At 56.9% G+C, this 6,297-nt stretch overlaps 1 long non-coding RNA gene across 2 annotated transcripts; it reads left to right on the top strand.

Annotated features, from left to right (window-relative positions):
* The first annotated feature begins 191 nt into the window (after positions 1 to 191).
* Positions 192 to 3,318, top strand: LOC112414796 (uncharacterized). Of its 2 annotated transcripts, none has more exons than XR_003006224.1 (3): positions 192 to 374; positions 841 to 980; positions 2,116 to 3,318. It is a non-coding gene; the product is annotated as an uncharacterized LOC112414796 (long non-coding RNA). The 2 variants fall into 2 exon arrangements; XR_003006223.1 differs by having other exon boundaries at positions 776 to 980.
* Positions 3,319 to 6,297: the final 2,979 nt, after the last annotated feature.

Raw genomic sequence — 6,297 nt, 5'->3', positions numbered from 1 at the left:
CCCAGTAACCTTTCTCTCCCCCAACCCCGGCAGAGGAGGGGCCAGGCTGCCGGGACCGACGTGGGACAAGTCCTAGGCAGCCCAGCCTTCAGGAGAGGCGAGAGGCCCCGATCGGCATCCAGGTCTTTGCCTGCGCCTGGAATGTGCCTCCTCCCCAACCCAAGTCCTTGTTTACTGCGACATCCCTCCCTCCGGCCCGGCCCTGACCCCTCCAGGGCTGGGCGTGTCCTTGTCCGGCTGTGTCTCTCCGCCCCGGGTGGGTGGGGGGCTCCTCAGGCCCGGGGCGGGGACCTGTCACCCAGCGATTCGCTGTTTCAAGGTCGAGTTTCTTATCCCCATTTTTAACATGAGAACCGTCGAAGCCTAGAGAACTTGTAAGTCACCCAGCGGTGGGCCGTGTAACCCTGGCCGAGCCCCAGCTCGTGCGGCGCCCCTGCCCGACTCCTGAGGGGGCGGGGGCTCGATTCCCTCGACGGGGGAGGGAACCCTGCAGGCCCCGCCCTGCCCCAGGGGAAGTGAGAATGGGGTGCCCTCCCCCACATCCTCACCACTTCTCCCCCACCCCCCGCAATCTGCTCCTTCCTGGGGGGCCCCTTCCCAAGCGACCCGGACTCTGCCTGCTCCTCCCCACCCTGGGGGCCCCCGCCGCCTCCTCCCTGCTCCCTCGGCCGCTTGCTTCACCCCCATTCGCTCTACTCCGCTACGGGAGCCTGATCCTGTAGGGCTGCCGACCGGCTGCCGGCCCACAGGTCCTCCCCCGCCCCGCCTCCCGCAGGCCCGAGGTCCAGCCCCATCTTCTCTCTGCATCAGCCCAACTCCCTGAGCCTTGTCTGCCTGTAGAGATTCACCTGGATTCCAGTCTTCCCTCCAAAGATTGGACCCATGCTTTGCTCAGAGCCTCAGTTTGTTCCCGTGAAAAATGGGGACAGGTGTCACTCTTCGCGGTGCTGCTGTGGGGTTTTAAAGGAACAACGTCGAGAGTGAGTTTCCCATCTTGGCAGCATGGAAGCATCTGCTCATTACTTCACTCACTCATCCACTTATTCATTTAATTATTTATTAATGTATTCATTGATTCACACACACACCCTCCCCAATCCCAGGCAGCTTGGGAGCGACCTCAGGGGCCCACAGGACTGTGGGTGGGGACAGCCCCAGGGTCTTGAGGCAGAAATGGGAGCTTCCACTAAACCAACCTGAAGCCTCCTCAGAGAGGCCTCTGCCTGCCACTGCAGCCTCCACCTGTCCCCCCAGACAGGTGGGTACCTCTCAGGACCTTGGGAGGATTCCGGCCGATGCAGGCAAACCCCACGTCATAGGTGCTCATCACCAAGGCTGGGCACATTATTGAGCTCCTACTGCGTGCTGGGGTCCTTCCCTTGGGGACAGGAATGCTGGGTGGGTCCCTGTGGCTCCTCCTGCCCTGTGGATGCACATGCCCCACTCTTGTTGGTTTGGGGCTTCCCTGCTTTTAATGCTTTCTGGATACTGGAACATTCGGGGTCCAGGACTGGCCCAGAGTGTCCCTGAGGAGTGAATGCCTGAGTTTTGCTCTCATTTCATCGTTTTTCGGTTTCTTTCTATTTATGGCAAGAGAAACTGGTTTTCCATTCCTGGTGGTGACTTGAAGCTTCCCTCTTGAAATTTATTTACTGAAGTAGAAACAGAAAAGGGGTCGACTTAAAGGAAAAAATTGTGACATTGACCTAAAGCGGGCTTCTATCTTATGGTGGTGGTTTCCCATCCCGGGTGAGAGTCTGGTCAGCTCAGAGGTGATGAGGGATGGCCCCAAACCCTCCCCCAGCACACAGGCCTGGGCATACAGCAGGTGTTCAGTAGAGGGTGGTAGAATGGATGAATGATGGTGCTTGCACTTGACCAAAAGCAAAAAACAAAACCAAATCAACTTCTGAAGCTGGTCTTGTGAAATCGAGCTCACCACCCTCTGACCCCCAAATCTTCTGGTTCCCCAACGTCGGCCTGTGAAAAGACCTAACCTGGGTCTGGGTATACAGCAAGTGTACATAAAATGTGCACTGGATGAGTGCAGGAGTCCTGCCTGTCCTGGAGGGTGGAGGTCAGGAGAGCATAAGACGTTATTTTCTTGTCCCACAGCCCTTCTGGACTCATTCAGTCAATCAAGTATTGGACCTAGTGACTTTTCTGAGCCTGCGGGAGCCTCGGGACACCACAACCTCGGGAAAGAGTCAACAGGGCCACCGGTCATAAAGCAGGCTCTACCCGGTGTCCATCTGGTGCTGAAGGTGGCTGCCGGCGCATCAGCTTCCTTGTCTGTAAAATGGTCTCGTGAGACTGGAAAGAGCCAGAGGGCAGGGGCTGAGTCCTCTCCCAGCGGCCTGACGAACACCTGCACTGGACGAGGGAGGAGGGCGGTTCCTGCTCCAGGCGAGGGCGGAGGCGGGATAGGAGGGGAGGGGCCGCCGCCTGCGCCAGTAACCCGATCCTCAGGAATGCGCCGGGGCCAGAAGCGCCCCCAGCCCGAGCCCGGCGCCCTTCCCCCGGCCCACCCGCGGGGTTCTGCCACCCGGGGACGGTCTCCACAAGTTCCACCCCCACCAGCCCTTGGGTCCTAAGCGCCGGGGGACTGTCCGCAGAAGCCCCATCCAACCCCGCGGTGTTCTGAGCACCCCGGGACCATCCTTGGCAAGAACCTCTGCCCCAGGACCCCTCCGCTTCACTCCCTTCGGCTTCCTGCTTAGCTCTTTTTCTTTGGGGCTTTCCGTTTTATTAAGTAGATTTTAGGTCTCTGGAGCTTCAAATAAAGACTAAACATTAAATCGAATTGCAGGTTGCTTTAAACAAGAAAGCAAAACTCTTCGCGCTAGGGAGAGGGCAGGGCTGCGGAGATTTGAACGCCGGCGAGGGGGCGTTATGTTCAGCCTCCATTTGGAAGGCTGGGGTGGGAATGGGGCTGAGGCCTTGGCTGTGTGACCCAGGGCAGGTCGCGCACCCTCTCTGGACGCTGCTCTGGGAAGTGAGATAATGTCCCAAGACTTAAGAAGCTGCAGGGAGAGTAAAGGCGAAAATAAAAGAGTCCCGACCTAGCCCTGTTACCCTCTGGTCCCTCAATCCTATCCGCCACTTCTGCTGCCCTTGAGACAAATACCACCTAGGTTTCAGGGGAGGTACCTCCACTGCCCCCCTTGCCTTCCTTCTCTCGCTCTGGCTCCCCTTGGCTCAGTGAATCCAGCCTCACTTGCTTCTCTACCCTCCATCGGTGTGGCCAGCAGGTTCTACCCCAGGGCTTTTGCACTTGCTGTTCTCACTGAGACACTGCCCTCAAATGAATTATCTCATGATTTGCTCCAGCTCCTCCTGTATTCAACATCACCTCCTGGGGTGACCCTCCCAGAGTACCACACTCTAAAACACTACCCCTTGGGCCTCCCTGGTGGCGCAGCGGTTGAGAGTCCGCCTGCCGATGCAGGGGACACGGGTTCGTGCCCCGGTCCGGGAAGATCCCACATGCCATGGAGCGGCTAGGCCGTGAGCCATGGCCGCTGAGTCTGTGCGTCCAGAGCCTGTGGTCCGCGACGGGAGAGGCCACAACAGTGAGAGGCCCACTTACCGCAAAAAAAAAAAAAAGTAAAACACTACCCCCTTCATCCTCCATGAAGAAGGTACCATTTATTTTCCTTGAAGCTGTGCTTGTCAGGTTCCTCCTTCACACTGTGTGTCTGAGAGGTTGCCGGTGTTTGTGTCACCCACGTGAGTCCCCATCACTGGGCTCACAGTAGGTGCTCAATCATTGTATGTGGAATGAATGAATGAATGGGAGTTTTCCCTAGTTCACTGCATGGGACTGTTGATGGATTTCAGGCCCCGCCTTGACCTGCCTGAGAAGCCCCCAGTCTGGGAGGACTAAAGCTGGACACAGCTGCCCCCCAGCTCTATGGGGTCAGCACTGGTCCAAATGGAGGAGCAGGGCTGGAGTGTCCCAGAGGGAGGAATGAGAGGACGGGGAAAGGCACTGGGTCACAGGGAACAGCAAGTGTACAGCAGAGGAGCCTGAGGGGGGTAGATATTGGAGAGTAGGGATGGCAGAGGCTGCCAAGGGCAACTCCCCACACTTAAGAGGCCAAGACAGGTCTTCCCCACCTAGCTTCAAGGACCCTCCTGGGAAAGAGAGAATCAGAAACACAGAGTGGACAGGGCTCAGTCAGATGGAGGGTTTAGGGGAGTCCCTGGAGGCATGGTTAACGAAGACTTCTTGGAGGAGGGAATACTGGAGGTGGTTTTTGAAGGATGAGTAGGAGTTTGCCAGGAGGCTAAGGAAGGGCACTCCAGGCTGAGGGTACTCCAAAGAACTGCAGTTAAGTTTGGCCAAATGATAATAAAGTAAAACAATTATAGAGAACATTTATTGAGCCCTTACTATTTATTCAAATACTTTCAATAAAAGTCACAATACTCCATGAAGTAGGTGAATTATTTGCTCCATTTTCATAAGCACACTCAGAGATGTAACATGCCTTGGCCTTCCTGTGCCTCCATTTCCCAAAGCCTGTCTGTTGGGTGACCGCTCAGCTCAAGCTGGCCCTGTCCACAGTTTACCAGACCATCCCTACCTATCAAAGTCAAGGCCCAAGGTCAGGGTGGAGCCTCCCTAGGCCGCCCACTCACCCTCCTGCCTTGGGGAGAAGCATGATCCCATCTCCTTCAGTCTAGCCCCACTGCACAGGCCCAGAGAAGGGTCCTAGGGCAGGGCTGGTTACAGGCTGGGGGCTGCATCCACTCCATTTAGGGGTCCCTTTGCTCAGGCTGGTACCCAAGAGGACAGGTCTGGAGAGCACAGAGACCCACATTCCTGGAAACACAGACACATACACCTATACACACACATGGGTACATAGATCCATATACATGGATCCACACGGGCACAGACACCCACTCCCATGTGTGAACACATTTGGGTACACTGACCCATGCATGAACACACACAGGCACATGTGGGCACAAACAGACATTTGTGTGTATGTAGACACAAACCCATACCCCCAACCCTCTGCCAGCCAGGCCAGGCTTCTTGCTTGTGATGACAACCTCCCTCATGGCCTTCTTGCTCCACAGCCCAGTTAGGGGCAAGGCCAGGTGAGGAAGGGAAATAGAAGAACGGGTGCTCATGTCCATAGGCCACTCAGACAAACTGAGGCCAGAAACTGCCACAGCCACCCCACCAGCCTGTGTTCTCCTTTAACACTGGCTGTTGGTTGCTAGGCCCTATGCAGGAAGCTGGGGATCCAGCAGGCTCAAGATAGACAAGGTCCCTGCCCTCCTGGGCCTTATGGTCCATCCCATCATTCTGGATGGTTCTGAGAATATAACGGAAACAAGGTGAGTGGGAGGGGCCTCTCTGAGGACAAGTGTAAGCATGGTGGGGAGAGGAAAGGAGCACCAGGCTGAGGGCATAGCACCTATCGATGAGGCAGCAATGAGTTGGGAAGACAAAGCTCAGAGAGGTTGAGCGTGAAAGGTTAGAGGGGGTCACCCGAAAGAGCAAAGGAGCGTATGGGGCCTCCACCAACTGCTTATGGATTGGGCGCCATCCCGAGTGTGGTGAGAGCCATGGAGGGGTTCTGTGCAGGGGCTGTAGGTCAGATCCAAATGTCCCCAGGATCTCCTGGGAGCGTGGGGAAGGGCCCCTCTCACCTCCCTCAGATCCCATCGCCAGCCAGCCTTTATGGAGTCCCATTAAGCCTGACCTGACACTCATGATAATAGTAATAAACAGGTAATAATTACCAGCTTGGATTCCTGCCTTAACAACCCAGTCCGGGAGTCACCGGGGTACCCATAGGAGGCCCTGGCAGATGCAGAGATACAACGTAGGCGGCTGCCCAGGGGCACGGACGCCCGGGTTCTACCAGATGGATAAGAGCTCAGGCCTGGTCACAGCTCTGGCCCCGAGGGCAGGTCACTCCACCTCGCAGAGCCTTAATTTCCCGTCTGTAAAGTCAGGAAGTCGGACTCCCGCGCTTTAGACCCCACCCAGTGAAGAATAGCAGGATCAAAGCATTTCCAGCAACTTCTGGCTGAAACCTCCTCTCCCCTCCCCCGTCTTCCTGGGGCAAACACACCACCGGGGACTGGGGTGGGGGTGGCGGTGACGTGGAGACAGACCTGGCGCACGCCCCCGGCGAGCCACCCGGCACAGCTCCCTCAGGCCCGCACAAAGCCTAGATAGAGGTGCGCTAAGGAAGGTACAGTCGGCGCAGTGGAGCGGGAGGCGACAGGGAGTTATTTATCTTTCCGGAGCCCCATCCCCCTCCGGGCTCC

This window comes from Neophocaena asiaeorientalis, unplaced genomic scaffold (assembly GCF_003031525.2).
Source record: "Neophocaena asiaeorientalis asiaeorientalis breed wild unplaced genomic scaffold, Neophocaena_asiaeorientalis_V1.1 scaffold87, whole genome shotgun sequence".
Taxonomy (NCBI): Eukaryota; Metazoa; Chordata; class Mammalia; order Artiodactyla; family Phocoenidae; genus Neophocaena; species Neophocaena asiaeorientalis.
This window is presented reverse-complemented; position numbering and strand designations above follow the sequence as displayed.